Source organism: Mus caroli, unplaced genomic scaffold, assembly GCF_978045245.1.
Source record: "Mus caroli unplaced genomic scaffold, Mus_caroli_1 scaffold_14, whole genome shotgun sequence".
NCBI classification, from domain to species: Eukaryota; Metazoa; Chordata; class Mammalia; order Rodentia; family Muridae; genus Mus; species Mus caroli.
This window is the reverse complement of record NW_028227269.1, coordinates 27482559-27504915: the sequence shown is the minus strand read 5'-3', so window position 1 is coordinate 27504915 and position 22357 is coordinate 27482559. Positions and strand designations below refer to the sequence as shown.

General features: G+C 44.6%; 1 protein-coding gene across 16 annotated transcripts in view; it reads right to left on the bottom strand.

Annotated features, from left to right (window-relative positions):
- Nucleotides 1-22357, bottom strand: part of Myt1l (myelin transcription factor 1 like) — a 391301-nt gene that overhangs the window by 367327 nt on the left and 1617 nt on the right. For 3 of the 16 annotated variants that reach the window (XR_015045201.1, XM_085830264.1, XM_085830272.1), the window contains exon 1: nt 17122-18701. The exons of 2 other annotated variants lie outside the window; for them this stretch is intronic. The gene's annotated coding sequence lies outside the window, so the exon portion shown is untranslated. Of the gene's footprint in view, nt 1-16982; nt 17098-17121; nt 18715-18810; nt 19348-22357 lie in introns of those variants that run through there. 11 more of the 16 variants (XM_085830265.1, XM_085830273.1, XM_085830274.1 and 8 more) reach the window with 11 other exon arrangements.

Here is a 22357-nt window from a genome sequence, read left to right as displayed (position 1 = left end):
AAATATGGTTGGTGTAAAAATAGACACAGGTCTCAACTGTGAGAATAACAGAAGCAATTGACAATAAAAACAGTATCTGCCACCTTGTATCCCAGAGCAGTGTGTAAAATAACATATTCCCTTCCAGGATCCAATGCTCATCAAATGTCAGTGGTTAGCAAGGACTGCATCACTTAACCTGCTGCATCACAGTGGTGTGGTTTGCCCACAGTCTCCTTAAGAGCAGGAGTCAAAGGCCCTCCTCCTAGTTCTCGAAGAGTGTTTTATTCCAGAACAAATATTTGAGAGGCAATGAACAAAGAAGAAGATGCAAATGGGACACTAAAGTGCTGTAGCCATACCAGGTCCAACAGCCTTATGAATAAGGAGCTATCATCATACAAAACGGCATGAGCTACCTGTACTATTGAAGTTTGAAAGCAGCCTAATTTAAGGCCGCTCCTCTGTAGATGTGAAGACAAGAGAATCCATATTGTGGAGGTGAGTATGCCTTCCAGAACACGGTGGTCCAGGTCCAGAGGAATGTGGTCAAGTTCAGGAGCTGACAAATCAGGGGACAGGAAAACTAGACTGAGGAGACCCACCGCTGGGATTAGAAGGGAGGGAACCCTAAGGTTGCTCACACTCCTAGGAGAAGAGCAAGGCTAGCTGAGCTGTGACAGGAGGGCATCCCTGTGCCCCTGTCTCTCACACGCTGTTGTCTTATTATCCTTTCTACTCAGCATCCTCTTCCCCCGATTTCAGTGTAATCTGCATTACTGTCCTCCCTGCCCCCAGCTCTTATGTCTTACTAGATCACTTGTAGTAACTAAGCTCCAGACAGTGGGTGGCCTCTCTAAGTCTATCACTGCTGACCAAACAGCCTGAGTACACTAATCCTGTGACCTGAACAGTCACAACAGTACACAAATGCCTGGCATTGAAGTGTCCCAGTAAAACTTTATTTACAGAAACAAGCAGTGGGTGGGAACCGCTGAACACCTCTGATTGCCTTTGTGTGAAGCCACAGGTCTGGCATTTGGAGGAAATGGTTGGTGTCTGAGGATGTCGTACACAACAGAGTTGATGTGGTTAGTGTAACCTGAAGCATGCTGGGAACGGATTAAAAATGAAAAGTTCAATTGACAATTGCTCTACTCTATGAAATATGAAAACGACAGTGTGTTTGCTATATTTAGTCAAGTAAAAAAATATATAAACATTTGTTTTTGGTTGTTTTGAAACATGGTCAAGTGTGATCTAGGCTGTCTGTGGCTGATGACAACCTTGAACTTTGGACTCTTCTGCCTCTAGCTCTGGAGTACTAGGCTTACAGGCATGTGCTATCATGCTTGATTTTATATGTTGCTGATGAGCAAACCCAGAGATGCACACATGTTAGGCAGGCATGTTCTCAGTGGAACCCCGTGCCTGCCTTAAAGTTTATTCTGTGATTTTTTTTTTTTTTTTGAGTTTGGACCTGCCTTGGAAATTAGGTGAAATTAACTGTGATGGTTGCATACCTCTGTCAGCAATCTCTGCATGTCCACCTAAATCCATCCCCTGTTAGCAGAGCCAGACAAGGCGAGAAGGACACTGTGGACTGGATTCCCAGGAAGCATCTGAGACAAGTAGCTGAAGAAGTTCCCACTCTGTGTACTTCACTGTCCCACTAAGCTGCTTACTTCCTTCACATTCGACGGCTGAAATGAATCCTTCAAAGCAACGGTTGGCTTAAATACACAGATACTAAGGATCTATTTTCCAGATATAGATATCTAAAGATCTATTTTCCAGAAAAACTTTAATCCAGCTCAGCTCCACTATAGCAATTATTGGAGCAGCTGTTGGTTTAAAAAATAAATCACAAAATGGGAGATATTCTTTATGTCTCAGAAGCAAGTGTGTCACTCAGGCTGTGCTCACAGACCCTCTGTGGTAGGAAAGGTGAGTAGAGATACCATTCGAAGGTAGGGGGTGGAATCCGGAGCCTAGCTTTGTTGCACAAGCTCTCTGCACTGAGCTACATTCCCAGCCTGAGATGTCAAGCTGATGGCTGGTTTTAGACAGTGGATTCACCATATTCAACTTCAAGGTCAAGGGTATTCTTTTCAGACCCCTGGATGTGACGTTACTGAATCTGGAGCAAAAGGCTCAAGTCTCTCTCTCTCTCTCTCTCTCTCTCTCTCTCTCTCTCTCTCCCTTCTTTCCTCCCTCCCTCCCTCCCTTTCTTTCTTTCTTTCTTTCTTTCTTTCTTTCTTTCTTTCTTTCTTTCATTTGTTCGTTCTCTTTCTCTCTTTCTCTCTTTCTTCCCTTCTTCTTTCATTCTTTCTCTGTGTGACCCCAAGTCTTTCTTTCTCTGTGTGACTCTGAGTCTGCTGGATCAGGAGGCCAGCAGCATCTTTTTCTGCCTAACCCTGAGTCTGGGTTATCTGAGTTCTGCATCTGCCCTTGCTTTCCATATCGCTCTTTGATTGGACAGAGTAAGTCCTGAAGACAGAGATGGTCTTCCCCTTCTATAGATCTTAAAATTAATTGTGCCTCTGCCCAAAAGGAGAGAGAGTGGGCTGCCTCTCTGATTCTATCACTCCTGACCAAAAACCAAAGACTAATCATGATTTTCTCAAAGGTCCTCTTGGGGGGGGGGGCGGGTAGGGAGTGGGGAGGGTTCTCCCAAGGCAGACATACAGCTATTTATTGTCTAAGTAGTATCAAAGGGTTCAAATAAGGCAGGACTCACTTCTGTCACAGGAGATAAAAGAGAGAAGATTTTTCAGAAATCAGGACTTCTTGTGTGGGACATCACATACAGGAAGTCCGAGGCTATTATGGTTCATGTATAAATGGCCCCAAGGCTCAAATATAGAAGACTTGATCCCAGCTGGTGATCCCCACAGGTGGTTGAACGATGAGGAAGCTGACCTCATCAATAGGTCAATCCATAGATCCATAAATGAATGCACTTTCATGAAATGAGGCCTGTTCAAAGAAAGCAGGTCACTGGGGGAACATCTCTGAATGGTGTATCTTGTGTTTGGTCCCTTCCTGTCAGTCATTTTGCTAGCTGGCTGACAGGAGGGGAGCGGGCTGGCTACATCATCACCTTCCACCGAGTGTTTCTTCTCTACCACCCACCTAAAAGCAATGGAGCCAGCCATGAACGGAACTGAAACCTCGACCATGAGCTGGCACCAGATGGCATAATGCAACGGAGCCAGCCACGGAAGCTACCTGTGATGCCATGTGACAAAATAGATCTTTCTTTGTTTATTCTGATTCTTCAGGAATTTTGTCACAGCAATGAAAAGTTAACATCATCTTTACAGTACATCTAAAGGAACTCAAAGCAGGCAGTGACAGGGGTCTGGGTACTGGAAGGACTTATGGTGGCTCTCTCCCTAGTGACATCACGCCAATTTCTAAATACCAGGATGCACAGTGGAGCAGAGACTAACACAGGAAGTTCTCTGCGGAGTGAAGAAGGAAGGTCACTCTGAATCACTACAAGGGTTGTGAATGTCCATGGAGATTTGAATGAGAATGGCTCCTCTAGGTTCAAGTATTTGGATACTTGGCCTCCTGTTGTTAGGGCTATTAGGATGGATTTTAGGAAATGTGGCCTTATTGAAGGAGGTATGTCATGGGAAAGGAAGTAGTGGGGTAGGGGTGGGAAATGAAGGGTGGTGGAGGGTTTTTGAGGTTTCAAAAGCCCACATCATTCTCAGCTAGCTCTTTTTGCCTTGTATTTATGGGGCAGATATGAGCTCCAGAGCCATGCCTGCTAACCTGCTGCCATGCTGCCTCCCATGATGGTCCTAGACTTGCCCTCTGGAACTACAAGCCTCCATATTAAACCTTTTGTCCTATAAGTTTCCTTGGTCATGGTGTGTTAGCACCAAAATGTAAAAGTAACTAAAACAATGTGAGGCAATGAGATGCCTACCAACAGTAGCACCTCAGACCCAGCATCTACACTGGGGTGAGGTCCCCTGCATCTCTCACAGGAGCACAGATTAAATCACCATCCACCATGATACCCACATCCACAGAACTGGTAAACTGTCCTGGTCTCTGGGAAGGTAGCACTGTCATACACACATCTATAAATACAAGGCAATCTTCCTTGTGAACACTCAGGGGAAAGAGGATGGATGCCACTGGGAAGGAACAGGGGAGGCTTTCTGGAAACACAATCTTTGAAGGGTGATGGGATATGGCTAATTAGGAATCCACTATGAGCAGAAGGAACAGAAAAGGTGGTCCTTACACAGACCATGAACAGAGTGGTCAGGCTCTCTGTCAGACACAGAGGAGAGTAAAACAACCATGAGGTGCCGACTGTAGCTTTCCCGGGAGTCTCCCACACCACAGACTACAGATGATTGGCAAGTTGTGCAGTGGGGTACCATGAGTGAATAAGTGACAGTCCCCGAGAAAGCGTGGAAGGGGTGGAGGGGAGGCAGCAGTTGGGAGAGCTATTTTAGAGATGCAATTGGCAGGAAGTAGCCACTGACTGGCTGCCAGATTAATTATCCCAGAGAAAAGCTCTGGCCTTGTCACTCAGCCACACAAAAGCTTTCCGTAATTTCCCGTTATCAGGAGAGTGAAGTCCTAGGCTCATCACCAGAGACTGTTGTAAGGTGGCTTCTGACCCCCGATGACCTACTCCACCTGTCCTCCAGGTGGCTCTCGGGTGTCCCTGCACAGAAACTGCCTTCTCACCCAGAAATATTCTCTAAACTACCCCCAGAGGAGCATCCTTCTTATGAAACTGATCATCTCACTTTGCCTGGCCAGAGTTCTTCCCACGGCTTTATAGCTATGGGATTGTGGCAAACATCCACCACATGTTACCCCCATCACTATCCTGCCTGGCAAAATCTCCTCCGAGAAAACCAGACCATCCTGTCGGCAACCCTCCCCTGCCTTTATCAGACCTCCTCGACTAAAGGGCAGCGCTGGCTGGTTTTCTCCTTACTCACAGTCTTTTCCCCGAGGAGGATCTTATCTAAGCAATGATTTCACCACAATCATTTAGATCAAAGGGGTTGTAGCAGAAATGCCCCTAACACACAGCCAGCCAGAGAAACCAATATAGCAGAATCAAAACCCACAGACATTTACTCCTCCCTCTGTCCAGATTCAGGGCACCTGTTAGGTTCTGCTTAAGGATTGACATTTGGCCTCTCTGCTCTTCTGGCACCACACAGCCTCACCTGTGGCTTTGTATCTGAACACAGACAGAGATCTAATTTCAAGACAACTTGGGACAAATGAAGAATTTGGGATTTGCATAACAAGATCATTCAGGGAATCAGAAAGGGAAACTGATGCCCAATCTAAGTAGGTAACACCAGTCACACTGCAGCTCTTCCATAACAACTCCCCTAGATCAGTACCCCCCCCACACAAACACACCCGAGCTGGCCGCACATCTGGACCCAGCCTCCGAATTCTGTGCTGGTATAGCAAGACACAGAGGCAGTTGTGTCCTAGATAAGGCCTCTGGTCTGCCTCATCTGATAAACATCCTCCCAGTTCTCCTTATCTAGTATGGAAAATGGTTTACAAGATGGGAGGTGTGCAGTAAAGCTGGTCTTCAATGGTTGTCTCAGCTGAGGGCTCTAGACCCACTTTTCTATTAGGAAGCACATCACCAGATGATATCCTCTGAAGTAAGACCCCAGGGTTGGGAAGAAAGAAGGGGAGTGGGCATGCTCAATTGCATTTGTATAAGCCAGCCCTCGGGTACTGTGTAAGATGGGAGACAAGGCCAGGTCTCCAAGTCTCATCTCTTTGACTACAGCTGGCTTTTAGACCTGCATATGACAGAGAAAAGGGTAGTGGAGCAAATAGGGGGTCAGAAAAGCTTCCTCCCTGGCACATACTCTTGTTGCCCTGTTAAACCTATGCTGTCCCCTGCTTGCATCAGGCTTGATGGACAGATGCCCATAGTGAAGGATTAGCAAGCAGCCACACTTTATCAGAAAGGTCTGAATATTCCACCCAGTTCTGATCAGTTCTGCAATACCTTGAGCCACCCCTGAAGGAGTGTGCCTCTGCCTCAGCTGTTAATGGGCGTGCCTAAGCAGGTGCGATTCCAAATGTGTTTCCTTATCATAGTCAGGCCCTCCCATTAGCTCCTTAATGGTCAGTTACAAGGGCTGCAGGATCTGGGTACATAACTGTGCTGCTGGGGGAAGGGAGCAATCTGATCTTGGGGTGGGGGGAATGGAAGAGAGCCTGCAGGGCTGGTTTGGAAAGGCACCCATCCAAAGAAAAAGTCTAATGGGAAGCAAAGGGCTCAGAGTCACCTGGAAAGTCTGCTGTGCCTCCTTGCTACTCTCCAGCCTGCTTCCACGTGGGGCTGATCCCTCTCACACATCCTCAGGTGAGGCTATGGCAGGTGTAATATTACCGAGAATTCTCACTGCTTGCGGGGCTGTGTGTGTGTGTGTGTGTGTGTGTGTGTGTCTATTATGTACCCTCTCTGTCTAACCTGTGATAGGTGTGGGACAGATAGGTAGGAAGTGGGACGTTAATACGTGGGAATACGGAGAGGCTCTAGCCAGAAGTAGATGGTGAAGAGGAAAAAGGCAGGAAAGAGCGCTGGTTTTGCAGAAAAGGCCATGACCTCAGTGCTGAGTTAGCCTGGGAGGGTTGTGGGGTGAGTGGCTGCTATTTGCAAATAATGAATGAAGCTCAAGAAGTTCAACTTGGAGGGAGTTAGGGCCCAAGGAACAGGAGAGAGGAATGGGAACAGCGATGAGCTTGGAGCCTGAAGAGACTGCACATGCATGTACATACATTCAGCATGTATGCCCTCCCCCGACATAACATGTATACATAGAAGCTATGCTTATGATACATCACTTTCTGCGAGGAGCACTTGACTGCTACGAAAACAAAACCTTAGAATGCAAGTTATGCAAAGAACCCTACATGCTTTCTTTCCCCATTCTGTCCATTTGAACCACACTGAGTTGGTGCACAGCGGCAGCTTACTTAAGAGTTCCTGCAGAGGGCCCAATGCCTGGTCCAGGGGATGCCTGCTTACATTAAGCAGGATCTGAAAGCAGCTAATTTAGACATTCTGAAGAAGGCTGTGTTAGCAGGATTAAGATCCTTTAATTTTGTGTGAGGTACTGAGACCGAGTCCAGCGTCTCACATAGGCCAGGCAGATATTACACCACTGAATCCATCTTCTTTCTGAGATGTTATTTTAAGGCAGGGTTTCACTAAGTTGCCAAGTTGGTCTTGAACTTGTGATACTATGCTGTCAGCCTCCCTAGTAGAGTTACTAGGATGATAGGCGGCACCAAGATTCTTAGCCAAATAACTATTATTTTTAGGAAGTTGTGAGAATATAAAGAGGAAGGAAAGAAATCATGCTTGATGCTTCCGTGGGAGACTTGGCAAGGATATGCCCAATGATAGGATACTATAGAGCTGCTTGGTACCACAGCTGTGGTCCAACCCTGAATACATTTATGTTGCTACTCTTGGGAGTCACTGTTCTGGAAGCCATGTGTAAAGTTGGCCTTAGTTTGAAATCAGGAGGTCTTTCTAAGATGAGAGCTGTTCTGAAATATGCACTGAACAGCTCGGCTACCTGTGCCTCAGTTGGCAAGCAATGCCAGGGCTCTGCTGTTGCCCTGCTCTTGGCATTGTTAAAAACAGATCTTTCTAACATGCCTCTAGGAAGAGACTTCACAGATGTGCATAGAGACATGCAGAGCAAAGGAAAGCAACTTACATCCATTATTTGCTTCATTTTGTAAATCATATTGTGTGTGGGTGTGTGTTACTGTGTGTGCACATCACTGTACATGCATGTGAAGACCAGAGAGCGATGGTTGCTTTGCACCTCAGTTGCTTTGCACCTTAACTTTTGAGGCAGGATCTCTCATTACATCTGGAGCTCACTGATAGAATTGAAGGGCCCCCCTAGTCAGCCCCAGGAATTCTTCTGTGTCTGAGACACACCTATCATACTCAGCTTTATATGAGTGCTGGGGAATCCGGATTCCTATCCTCTGGCTTGCTGGACTTTACTGACTAAGCCATCTCCTCAACCCCATTTCCATTATTTTTTCTTAAAAATTTCCAGCTCAGGAACTGGAGAGATGGCCCAGCTTTCAGAAAGATGGCTCAGCAGTTAAGAGGACTCACTGCTCTCAGACAGAGCCCAGGTTCAACTTCCAGCACCTACATACAAGGCGACTCACAACCATCTGCATCTGCATCTGCATCTCTAGTTCCAGGTAGTCTAATGCCCTGATCTGGCCTCTGCAAGTACTAGGCATGCCAGTGGCACATATCCATACATGCAGACACACATATACATAAAATGAAATGAAATAAATCCTCAAAACTATTTCCAATTGACTTGCAAGAAACAATATGAAGTCTAGTAGTGGGGACTGCAAAATTAAGATTCACACATTGTGTTAACTATGTAGTTAATAAAAAAATAATAATGCAGAAGCAATAAACCTAGATTGCCATATGTTTAGGTAGAAGAGACTTTTAGAGAGGAAGCAGGCATCAAGTATGCCTATGGTAGTGTGATTACGTATGTGATAGGATTCAGTAATCCTGCAGATTCTCCCTGCCTTTGCATAAGACCCCAAAAGCCTTCAGGATAATGCATTTGCTAGCGACATTCTGGCTGTGTTCTTTTTGCCCATAGCTGCTTTCCTGAGTGTCTCCTTTCATTAGATTCTTATGTGCCTGGCTGGAACAGGAGTCAAAAAGTGTGGGTCTTTGTCATGCATCGGTACTGAACTTTTGATCCTACTTGGTAGAAAGTTCTTCGTTTTAAACCAGAACTGAAACCAGATTTGGAAGGGTCTCGCTCCCTCTGCAGGTCTTCTCATCCTTTCTACTATGAGATTTCTTTCCCAATGTGCAGAGGGAAGTTTCCTGTGACACCTTTTGACTTTTTGAAAGATTAGATGATTTTATTAAATTGGACATGTATTCTTAAAGGCCTCCCAATTTAAAATTGATACATAAACATGCACATACATTAGGGGTAGCGTGTGACATTTACAGACAGGTATTCACTGAATAGAGCTCACATAGGAGCTGGTCCTCTGATGTCAAACCCTTCTTCCTGACAAAACATTCAAACTCCTATCTTCAAGCACTGTGAACTATGCAGTGACTTATTTCTTTCTGGAAATACCAAGGCCTTTTGCCTTTATCTGACCATGCTCAGTTTTCCCCTACCCTCTCTTTATTTTGACTTTATTTAAAAAGCCATCAGTAACAGTGTCCTAGAAAGGTTCCATAACTCTAGTGAGAAGGCTCAGAGCCTGGGGTGATGTAAAGGGCTTTCTACTTCTTCCAGGGTCTGACTTCCTTATCCTATGCCTTTCCCGACTACAGGCACCACACCTTCTGTTTCACTGGGGTACTCTGCACCCCTGGCCCACTTGAGCTATGGCTGAACAGGACATTGGATGCAGTGCTAAATGGGGGTGTTTGTTTGAACCCACAGGTTCTTGCTTGTAATTTTTTATGCCTTCTACTCTAGGCTACCAGAATTAGGCCGTGGATTGTGTAATAGTTTCTAGCTTCTAAAAATGTGCTCCCCTTTAACCCATGCATACTCTTAATGCTGCCTCGGAAAAGGCTGGTGATCCATAAAGACACAGGTTGCTTTAAGTCCAAGCTAGCAACTTCAGTTGCCTGTTTTATGAGAAGGAAGACCCATGGGAGTCACGGAGCTGAGAGAAACCAAGAGGTGACCTCAGCACTATCCCAGTGTATGTGCCTATGACTTCTGTCAGAGGGCTTGCGTACTTACAGCTGTCATAAATGAATATCTGTCAAAAGTGTGACTCTACTTCAAGTCAAAGGCATAAAATAGATAAAATTAACAAAGGAAATATAAGTGAAAGTTAATGTTTAGGCACATGCATGAGTTTCATGGGGTAATTTTTCTATATGCCCTAAAGGCATTGGTTTTTAATAGCATGTCATTTCCCTGACCTCTATGAGGCTGCACTGGGCCATCACCAGCAAGAATATCTGTTGAGAATACCCCAGGCCTCTGCCCTCCTTCCAGCAGTGAGGATTAAAAAGAGATTTGGGAAGTAGTAGACTCCGTTCCCTCCTATGAAACAATATACAAAGAGTGACGTGTTCAAAGTCACCCCCAAGTCTTGTGGGAAGCCAGACTATAGCACACTGCCTTCCAGACAGCACCTTCCAAATGGGTTCCAGGTCGTGCCAAGGTGAGCTACAAATGGAAATTTCACTTTAAAGATAAAAGGGACATGGAACCAAATACAACTAGAAAGGATGGCTTCCTGTTTGCTCCTTGGTGAAAATGCCTTTTGGTACAAGCTCATAGAAAAATAATCAAGACAACCAGTCATTTCTGATTCCTTAAGAATTAGCTGGAAACTTACAGTGCACACGTAGTCCAGCTGCTCAAACCAAACCAGGCCCAGGTGATGCTCTGACTCTCCCTAAGGACCAAAGAATTCACTAAAGAAAAAATTTAAATACACTTACACTCCAGGTCCTGCCTGTCTTTTGATAAATGAGCAGAAGTAGGCAGGACTACATGTAGAAGGAAAAAAAAAATCCAGGTGATGTCAGTATGTGGTCCCAGCTGCACATTCCCTAGTTATAAGAGGAAGTGAAAGATAATCCCACACTAGAGATAGACAGAGCTCTGGAAGGTGGCAAGGATATTAATTGTTTGCTTCTTTTACTAGAGACCTTTTAAAAAGAAGTACACTTTAATTAAAATGTAATTATATCACTTTTCTCTTTTCTTTCCTTCCTCCAGTCCCTAAATGCACCCCTTGCTCTTAAAGTCATAGCTTCTTTTTTTCCTTTGATTACTATTGCCACATCCATAAATTAATACATTATTATTGTCACATATAAATAAATCCATCCTTCTGAGTTAGTTTTTGTTACTTGTGTGTATGGTTTCAGGGATGACTAGTCTGCACTGGACAACCAGTAAGGAGGCTCATCCCTGGGACAGGCTAAGTCTTCCTCTCCAAGCAACTATTGGCTGCCCATGGTTCTTTGTCTGGCGATGAGAACCTACAGCCTGCTTCCTTTCGGGTTATCGTATCTATTGATGCTGGCATATTCTGGAGTTTATAGACCAAGCATCCTCCAGGTCAGCAGCATCGCTACAATGAAAGGAGACTTCTATCTGCATCTGCTTCATTTTAAAAATGCAAATCATGCAATGATGAGATGTCATTGGCTGAAAAGTGTCTGACACACTCTACACATCACATCTAGTCTCTAGCTTGCTGATGTTTGTAATTCCGTCTGTGACTACAGGTTGAGTATATTTTCTAACTTACTCAGAATTGACTAGACATCTATTGACGTATGTGTTAGAAGTGTCCTGCTGTCTCACAGTGACTCTCTACCCCTCATGTGACCTGGGTGATCAGACCCTGTTCTGATCATTAACTCGGAAGCTAGAGGAACAGGTGGCCTAGCCCATTTGTAAACAGGTGTGCCAGCGTGTCCCTGGGGGACTGACATGGCACAGCTTGGCGTGCACCGTGAGTCTCTGAGGGAGAAGGGTTGTTTTGGAGCTAACAATATCCCAGTAACAACAAATTAGCCAAAGAATATTTGGGCGGCAAGACCTCCATGACTTCTCTCAGAATCACAGAAAAGGGCACTGGGAGGTTCTGAAGAGTTTAATGAGGGAATTTCTTGAATTTTAATTTAGAGTCAGACATCCCATGTAAAACAAAGGAGAAACAGAAATGAATCTAGAATCTACTGAAGCACGTGGTTAGGATTTCTGTCAGCTAACCATACCTCTTGCTTTATGCAATTGATTCTGTCTTTACGCAAAGCTATATGGCTTTCTGATCCCTACACCCTTTGTCTTTCATACTCTGAGAGAATTTATCAATCTAACTCCAACAACAAATGTGTCTGTCAGAGGACTGAATGACAGAATTTGAATCCTGGACCTACAGGTTTGTCCAGTGGAGTCTGCTGGGTGGCAAGGTGGCAGTTGCTCTCAGAGTGTTTAATTGCCTCACCAGCTTCTCATTTGAATTCTCCTCCTGCTGCTGCCAAAGGCTTCTGTAGCCAATGGCTCTTCAGCTGGTTGCACAGTTTCAGGACAGCTCATATTGTACATCTAACAGAGATGCTAGATAGCCCAGAGATCTGTCTGTCTGCTAGAAGGCTGACTTCAGTTAGCAGTAGAGGCCTTGGCCACACCCCACCCAAAGCTGTTGTTGTTGACCCCTGCTACCCAAAGCCCTGAAATGTCCAGAAACTTAGAAGAAGACATCTGACATTCACCAATCTTTACTGTCTCATATTCTTGAATGAGAAAAGGCTGCACTCTATACCCCAAGTATAAGGAACCACAGGAAAGAAGACCAGCTATCCAGACCCCCCCCCTCCAAATATCTGAACTTTTATTTCTAGCTTGTAATAGAAGGGCATACACTAACATATGTAATTCGTACAGAAACAGTTGCACAATGCTGTGCAATCATGCTAACATTCAGCAAGACCACCAGAGTATTTAGTACCCAGAAAGAGGAAACGAGGGATTCAGCCCACTCTGCTTAGGTTGGAAAAGCAAAAATTTATTTCCAAATCTATTCAAGGGAAAGTTACCCTGCAGGCATTATCATTAACCTTTTGTCAGCAGATGGGCAGACAGACAGATAAATACTTAGGTCCTGACTACCTGCAGGACGGTTCCCTCTCTTGGCTCTGCACACAGTAGGAGCTCAAGTTGTGCGCACTGCAAAGATATTCCATCAGAGGCAAAGGGTGGAGGGAGAAGCTGACTAAGAAGCCACAGTCTTCATCATCAGTGTTGACTGGGCCATTGTTGCCAGGAGAAAAAGCTGAAATTGAGAGGGATGCCCACCCATGGCTGCTGACTGCTGGAGAGATCTATCATTGAACTTTCCTAAAACACAGAATCTAAAAATAATTAGCAAACTTGCACCGAGTTTCAGGGGGAGGAGAACAAAAGACAGGCTCACTGCCAATCAGCTGATCAGTCCCACTGGACTGAAGACATCTCCCCATGTCCCCTGTCTTGAGCCTTGAGCAGCTCCCCCGAGGTCATATGAAAGCCCTTAGGGCCTCTGCCTTAGCTTGGGGGGCGTCTCAGTGTCAGTCTTAGCTGGTGATCTGTTTCTACTTTCTTAGGCACACTTGATCTCAGGAAGTGCTCAAACAATGAAAAGGATGGACAGGGTTAAATTCATAACAGGGTACTTATTCACACCACATTAGCCATGGGAATACTACAAGTAGACATAAAATTTTATTCCTGTGATAATATACTTCAAGCTCTAAAAAAGATCCCGTAAAGAAAAGGATTTCCTTTAAAAGAAAGAAAAAAAAATAGCCAAAACAAAACCAGTTCCTATTGAGGTTAAGAGAGCTGCATCATAGAGATTAGAAGAGCTATCACTGGTGACGGCAGCCTACAGGAAATGTGGCCAAAGGAGACGTCCATCCAGAAAATGCAAATGATTACGACTTTTCCTATTGACTACTGGAAAGCCAGAAGCCCAGAATTCCTCAGTGTAACACACAGAGCTGCCCGGCGTTCCCAGGTATCTGCAAAGCGCACGTGACCTGGGTCATGGAGGAAGCCGGCAAGTCTGTCTGCAGGAAAGCTTTGCACAGAGGAAGCTACGACCAACTACCTACAGCACGCAGCCCAGGACAGCCCCATCCTCACCACCCCTCTGCCCTGTAACCGTTCCGATCCTCTCTCTTTCCTGAAACGGGTGATGAGCAATGCCTTTCACCATTCCGTCAACAAACAGCTGGACGAAAGCCAAAGGACCATACATCCTGGTCTGCCGTGCCCTTTTTAATCAACTTCCTAATTAAAAAATGCCATGCTGGCATGAGGTATGAAGGGAGGAGGCTTAGAATATTTCACAAAATAGCATCCTCTCATCCTGGGGTTGTTGGGAATCTGTATCCTTACAGATGTTTATGAGTGTTCCTGCTGCAGAGATAGAATCAATTTGCTTGTGCCTGGCCCTCAAGACGTATTAAATTTATCCTGAAGGAAGCTGGCTTCTGAAAGCTCTTGCCCAGATGCACTAGGCAGGTGGGGGTTTCAGGGAACCAGAGGGTCCACCAGCAGATGCAGCATTGATTTCTGAATGTTCACACTCTCCTAGACAGCTCCAGAGCAGACTCGGTTTGATGGCTCTCTATGGGGTGCCCTGCAGACTGGATTATTTCCACCACAAGTCTGGCTAGCATTGTTTCATGGCGACAGTGTACTGTGCATTCAGCTTTTGCTCGGATGGCACTGGCTAGGGGAATACATGGACCAGGGAGAGGCTATGGCACCAAATTCAAAGTCAGTCTCTGAGAACTGCCCCCACCCCCCATAGGATTCAGGGATGTAGGAGCCCCAGGAGCTGAGAAGTGGGTGCTGACTTCTCTAAAGACACTCTGGGAGTGCAGACTAGAACATACTAAGGTTCAGTTTAGACAATGGCTGAGGTGCTTTTCAAGGCCATGCTGGAGCTGGAAGTCTTACAATGAAAAATCCCTGTCGACATACTAAAAGAGGCACCCCTCCCATCATCTACTCATCTCCGGGTTGTCTGATTTAAAGTTCCAAGCTTGACACTCCACCTGAAAACATCTGAAGCAAATGCTCAACTGGGGTGATTTTTCTCAAGGCAATTTCAGGGAGTGGGGTGCCTAAGCCATCGGATTTCAGCAGGAAGCAGGCAGTGTACAATATTGAGTCACAAAGTTCTTACAACTATATTAAGGAGTCCATACATACGTCTAAGGCAGGTTTACATGGTGCATCCATTAACCCAATGACTCAAATATTCCAGCTTAAACACAACACTTTTACCCCAGCAACTTTAAAAACATGCATGTTTTACACTCTCAGAACCATGGAAGAGCTCAGCACATTCTCTTTAGTGTGTGAGAACACACCACAGCACAGAATTGTAAAGGAAATAAGCCCAAGTGACATTTTGGGAGAAAACTGTTGATATTTTTCTTTTCTGTTCATAGGTAGCACATGTGGCTAAGGGCAGAGTTCCTAGGATACAGATCCCCCCCAGGGCAACCACTGCCCATAGAGCAGCTAAAGCAGGGCACCAGGCATTTGGAACCTCATAGATGAATTGCATGATTTAGCTATGGAAGGTTGTAATCTCTTCTAAAGTTGATATTCAACCTCAGAGGAAAAGTTAAAAAATAAAATTAAAAGTCCCCTTAGAAATCACATTTTCAGGCTGGCTCATATGAACATATTTCCAGCTCAGAGACAGTTCATTGTCTTTTGATCAAGCCCTTATCCACTGCAAGGAGCCTTGAAAACAGACAGGACTACAAGCGGTAAAACTAACTCCCTCAAGTGGAAACTCTGGTGACATAATTGTGGCCCTTTAAAAAAAAATGGACTTCACCTGTGAGAGGCAGCCAGGCACAAAGGAAGCCTCGTGGGTAAGTGACATTCAAGGGCTTCCCTGCTTCTAAATGGCCAAGCAGAGGGTAAAAAGGAAAGGCTAATGTCTGCTCCAAGAAAGTTATAGCCCATCAGAAAACAAGAGAGTTATTTTACTCACAAAGATGGACCCAACTCCGCAAGGGAACTAGCATGGAGAGAGGAGTGCAGAATAGCTTCCCTCTAGGTAGTAGTTCAGGAGAGAGAGAGAGAGAGAGAGAGAGAGAGAGAGAGAGAGAGAGAGAGAGAGAGAGAGAGAGAGAGAGAGAAACTCTTGGGTATTCATTACTTTGGGCTAGACATTTAAAACCTGAGTTGTTTTCCCCCCTGCGTTCTAGCTTACTAGCTAATTTTTTTTAAGGCGATAGAAGCAACATTTGTATGCACTTACAGGATAATTGAGATTTCTCCCTATTATGCAAAAAAAGACATCTTAATGTGAATATACAGAAACTTGCAATTTTAGCAGGAAAATCATCAGTTCTCCATACCAGGGGCAAGCCTGCTCCCACAGTGTCACACCTGAGGCTTTGGGTTCACTGAAGGCATTTGTTGTTTTTAATTTTATAAAGGCATACTTTCCAAAACATAGCAAATCGCACCCCTGCTCAGCACGCCCCCCCCTTACCAAAGTTGTATTTCTGTCACATAGTCACTGTCATTTCTAAACTATAGCAACACTTTGAAAAAGGCTTTTAAAAATTCAAAATGAAAGCATGGCATGCCCTAAAATATCCAAGAAACTACAGAGACACAGTTAAGAGGCTGTGGTGCCTATTGAAGTTTAACTTTAAAAACAAACTAAATAATTAGGTCAGTTAAAATGCAGACCTTTCCCTCTAAGGAGGATAGGAATCCTTAAGACAGGAAAGGACTCTTCATCAGTGACTCTCCCCAGAAGCATCTTGAACTGAATTTTGAAACACCATGCTCCAGCACGCTAGTCTCAGAATTATATAAGAAATGTATGCCACTGTTGACAATAGAAACTCAAGGCTCCAGGAAGCTTCATTATCACTTATGAACTCAGAAAACTGACTTGAAAAAAAAATCTCATTTTTTTTTTCTCAAAAGAACTAAGTATCAAAGGCTGTACTCATTTAACATTTGCCCTCTGTGCATCCTACAGACCTACAGAAAACCATCAGTTCAGTTTCCACTGCCCCCAATAAGTAACTGGTTAAATGAGCTAAGATCTCCTTCCAGCTAGGAAAAATATATACTAGTCAAAACTAATTATGTCTGGCTTTTATCTAAACAACATTTGCTAATTCTGCTGGTCTCCATACACTGTCCCAGAAAATATTAATTAAACACGTTGAATAATGGCTGCTGTAAATTTCTGAAAACACTAATCTCTAAACAGTTAATTTTCACTTCACACTTATGCATGGAAGATGGATGAAGAGGCCACCCGAGCACCAGCAAAAGACTATTCTTTTGTTACTGCCCTTAAGAGTTGAACTTTGCTCCACTTTGGGAAGCGCAGCCCCGGCTCCAGAAACAACAGGACACATTTACCTGGAGGGGATTTCAAAGAGAAACCTGAAGAATGGATTTTCTGCGCCTGCAGTCCCTCTCCGCACCTTCAGCTAAGCCAGCCTCTGACAAGCAATTGTTCCCACGGCAGCCACCCCTGCCTTCCATCTTAGGGACTCACCCAGAAAATTCTCCAGCCTGCTCCGCGACTACAAAACTCTTCTAATGCTTTTGAACGCCCACCATTTGTTCTCCATTCATCCAATCAACTTCGAACCGCACATCTTCTCTCTATCGGCGCGCAGACACGGGGCCACTTCTCATCTGTATGCTAATTATTTTGCCACATGGACAAAAGTAATAATGCTTTCAGACAGGAAACTAACAGGCCTGAAGTCGAAGATGGAAATTAATAAGTTGACACCACTAAACGCCGGGGAAGACGGGCATGCGTGCAGAGCCCTGCCTGGTGGATGCGGCGCAGCCTCCATCAGCAGGCAGCAGACAGACGGCCCTGGGCCGCCAGCACTGCCCAAGCTGCGAGCATCAGGCACAGGTTTCCTTAGAGACCACATCGCTGCCGCAGAGGCACACCGGGAGCATCCTGCTGACTTACCCTGCTCGGGCGGGCTGCTGTCCTTTAAGCAATACAAAACGCAGCCATTTCCTCAATCCCTAACTTCATCACTGATCTAGATGTTTCTCAACCTAACAGCTGTGAGTTAAAACCAGTAATTTCTAGCCTTCCTGTTTACTAGGCTTTCAGCAGTGAGGCAAGATTGGGATGTGTGCTGTGTGCGTCCTACACTGTACCCACAGGCCTCTAAATCTCTAGAGCGGAGTGTGTGATGTGCAGTGCTGTATTTAATGTAATAGATGAGAACTGTAAATACGCAGGCTTACTGTTGGCTGCTACCCGCTAGGTGATGTATCTCAGAAAATCTCCCCTATCGTTGACGTTATGGTAAATGCATATAGTGGTTCAAGAAACCTCAGCAAAGTCAGCAGAACCTTGGTGTTTTCACTGGAACTACCGTTACATATCATAACAAAACAAAAAGGCATTGGGACCTCCCCTGGCAGTTCTTAAGACTGGAGAACGGGCACCAGAGAGTTAACTGAAGGGTTCCCACCATCTCCCTGGCTTGTCAGCCACACTACAGTATCCCATCCGGTACAAGCTCCTTTTATCATCTTCCTTTAAAACAAGAGACAGAACTATTCTCTGAGTAACTTTTAGCTCATGATACCAGCATTTGAAAAGGAGAAAACAGAAAAAGTTTATTTTAAAAAAGAGCGGACTCAGTAAGATGCCAGAAACACAAAAGAGGGCATAGCTATATGACTTTCTGTGCCATTTGGGGTTTTTTGTTTGTTTGTTTGCTTGTTTATTTGGTTTTTTTTTGTTTTGTTTTGTTCCCCCCACCCCGAGGTGCTGATTCTATAAATAGCCTCTTAGGGCAAGCAACAAATGCTTTTCTGTGGTAGTAGTTGTCCCCTTCCCTCACCAGCCTCTTAGTAGAGCACACTAAATCATAAAGGTTCCTCCCCTCTCCTGGAAGCTAGCTTTGACTATCCAGACTCCTTATGAGAACAACTCTGGGAGATTGCAGACAAGCAGCCCATAGGCATGTTCATCTGAGGGGCAGCTGTAGCCAAAAGGGTTCCATCGCTGGCCCTCTGTACCCCGAATCATGCCATCCTGTCATAGTGTGTAACCAAACAAGAGTGGATGGTGGCCAGGCAGGTGGAGAAATGGCTGTGGGAACTACTTAAGAGACTATCTGAAATCACTCAGAGGAGTTGGAAGCTGCGGCAGCCAGGCAAATAAGCAACCACATGTCACCTTTAAAGGAAAGGGAAGAGGTACCTCTCGGCAGATGAGTTGGTGGCCATCAGCAAGTCCTCCTCAGCAGTCTGTCTCACTCACGCAGCTCCTCAACTGCCATGGAGAGCCCCAGGCACGTGTGGTCACAGATCCCTCCGTGTTTGCATTCCCTCCACCCCTCCCATCAGGACCCGCACCGTCAGCCCTGTGCACAGGAGTGCAAAGCAGAGCCCACAGCTCAGCCACTGGGGGCCTCCATAGGCACAGTGCGGACTGGTTTCTGAGGGAGACTGACAGCAGTCCCAAGGTCCCAGGAACACCCTCTTCTTGATCTCAGAGGTAATTCCTCTGAAGAGCATCTGCTTGGCGCGTGGTTACTACACAGGGTACTGCCTGCTCCCTCTCCAGTGCCCTGACAGAAACCTCCACAGCTCTCCACAAGGAGGCTTGCTGGGGACACCCAGTGTCCCTCCATCTTCCCATAGACAATGCGTTGTCCACTGCCATCAGAATGCCTCCCTCCCCTTCTCTACCCCCCACCCCTGGTAATCCCCACACGGGGGCTTTTTCTTTCATCCGAAGCTATAGCATTCACAGCATTTCCTTCCTACCCAGCAGCCTGAGGCAGCAATGCTGGCCAGTATCTTCTCATACAATAAATAAGCGCTTATACAATCTCTCTAGTTTTCTAACACCTGGATTACATTTTCTCTGCCATCTCTGATTACTTCTGCAGATACCCTGAGGGCTCATTAGGCCATCAAAGCTTAAAAAAAACCAAAAAACAAAAACAAAAAACAAATCACTTTCATTGTGAAAACGTTCCCAGAAAAGTCATTGTGTATGCTAGAACAATACAGATATGGAAGAGGCAGAGACAGGAGAAAGTGGCAGAGAGACAAACAGGGGCAAAGTTAGAGAGGCCAGGAGGCCAGGAGAGGCAGGGAGAGAGGGAAGGAGAAAGGAAGAGAGCACAAAGATACTTCAGATTGAGTCACACAGCACTGAAACATAGCCTACTGATGGGAAAATGTACAGTTGTTTCTACTTGTGCAAATTATAACTGTTTTAGGCAATATATTCATATATGGGATATGCCAACTTAAAATGTTTGTTAAAAATACTAGCTGTATATGTTATTTAGGTATCACCCCTGCACACACACACACACACACACACACACACACACACACACACACACACACCAGAACAAAACACATATACAGTACTTTATTCCTTAAGTCCACAGCATCAGCTGTCTTTAGTTTGGACTACACATAGAAGGGTGTCAGTTGAGACATTGTATTTGTGCAGCGGGGATGGAACTTAGCTGAGTGAGAAACAGGTTAGTGTTTTGCAAGTTTTTGTTCAAGTTCACCTCCCATTACTTTTGTCAGGGGATGCTATGACATTTTAAAAGGAGAGAGAGAGAGAGAGAGAGAGAGAGAGAGAGAGAGAGAGAGAGAGAGAGAGAGAGAGAGATTCTTTAAAACAGGAAAAGGAGGAATACTGCAGTGAGCTCAGCTATGGAGGGATCTTCCTGAGAGCAGAGTAGCCTGAGCCTTCCTCACTGCCACTCACTTGTGACCTCAACAGTATTCTGGGGGACTCTGCAGACTTGATTGTCAAATATCCGATGCATTTGAAAAACTAGTTATTGATTAGAAAACATGGCCCTTGAAGAAAATGGGCAACCAGTTGAGTTCAAGTTCAAGTTCAGGGCAGAGGGGTCCCTGCCAAGGGAACCTCAGGATTTCCTCTTGTTCCACAAAGTGAATCTGTTTTAAAGCACAAGAGTGACTCAAACCTTAAGTTATTGTTTGTAATTTAAAATCTAGCCACTGAAATGCATAGCAAGCAAACCTTATTAGAAGAGATAATATGTATTTTTGAAACAACAGGTCTCCATAAAATTAGACTGTCTTACAGGTTGACATGGGATGTCTGGCTTAGACATACGACGTTAAAAATATTATTTTATTAGCAAATATAATTTCCTCAGACATAATTGCCTTTTTGAAAGTGGTACATGTGGTGCATTTCTACATAGAACAAACAATGCAAATGAATATTCAAATTTTAAATCCATTATTTTTTTTAAAAATCTATGTATAATGGCAACAAATAGAAAACTTTGAAAAATTTTTAATACTGCAAAATAACTTTTATTTACATTTATTTTTGATAGTTGGTAAAGGAAATGAACAGATACCATCAGAAAGTGGGATAGTTTATAACAATTAATAAAAGCCAAAAAATTTAAAGAGTTAAAAATTAAATTAAACCAGGTAGAAAACATTGCAGGAATAATAAAGTTACCACATCTGTGAGCTCTGACCCTCTAGCCATAGCTACATGCTTTTAAACCAAGTTTATACAGCTATATAGTTCAAAGGAAAACTGTAGGCTCCTGTTCCTTTAAGACTTTTTTGTGTATTAGTCATAAGTATTCTCAAGTTATTGGGCCTCAGCCCTGGCCTTAGCTTCAGACACAGACCCATGAAACTGGTATTGGTTGGTAGTACTGGTGCCAGTTTCACTTCATAAAACGATTCCTGCCATTTGTACTTCCTGTCCTAAGGTAACTCTCTCAGCCCTGACTCATCTTTTCAAAACTGATATTGTATTTTTAACCGGACACATTGAGGTAAAGAGCGTCTACTCTCAAAGTAGTAATGTTTGTAGTTTTAGAGCCCCAATGCACATGAGTTATTTTGGCAGATTCATGTGTTTGATATTTATAAGCTTGTGCATGCAATAGCAACTGCAATGTCTTTACAAAATAAAAACCGTCAGCTACAGATCTGGGTTGCCACCATCTTCAAAACATCCAATTATGACCATAAACACCACTCGACTGACTTCTACCTCAGTGGGCACTGTCATTAAGGTGATGCTAGTGAGCTGTTTTCACATAGGCAGTGAACCTGTAGGAAGTCTCTGCTGAATGCAATTGCTATCTGCCACGGACAGCTCCCGGTGCTGAAAGGAGGCCAGGAAACCCTATCACAATGGCTCCCTCCACCAGCCTTTGAAAAATCACAGCAAACTGAATGGGGTGGAAAGTGCTCAGCCTGAATAGCACTGTCTACAGAACAATGGCGGCTAGCTCCAAATCCTGCTATAATCACATTAATGAGATTAATCAGTGAATTAGCGGCAGTCAAATGTCAGGGAGGCAAGGAGGAAGCCAACCAAGATGGGTGATTAACTTTGGAAGGGGGGAGGGGGGAAATCAACTGTGCTCTCTGTCCGAGGATTTGCAGAAGTTGACAGATCTGATTCACAAATCTGAAGGCTGAAGGTAGAAATCAAAAGGCGGCCACACAGCCCTTCAGAGCACACTGTGGCTCCAGCCACCACCCTGCTGGTAGTCCTCTGAGGGGAATCATTTCAGGAGTCTTCACAGACTGTCTACATTTTACAGTTTGAAGCTTTGAACTGTGTAACTAATATTTACTGTTAATTTATTTTCCCTACATTCAAGCTAAAAATATATTTTAAATGACTGATTAGGAGAAGGAGGGCCAAAGCAAGAGTTTTAAAAAGTGTATCAATATACAAACACCCCTGCAGTGGTCTACCATAA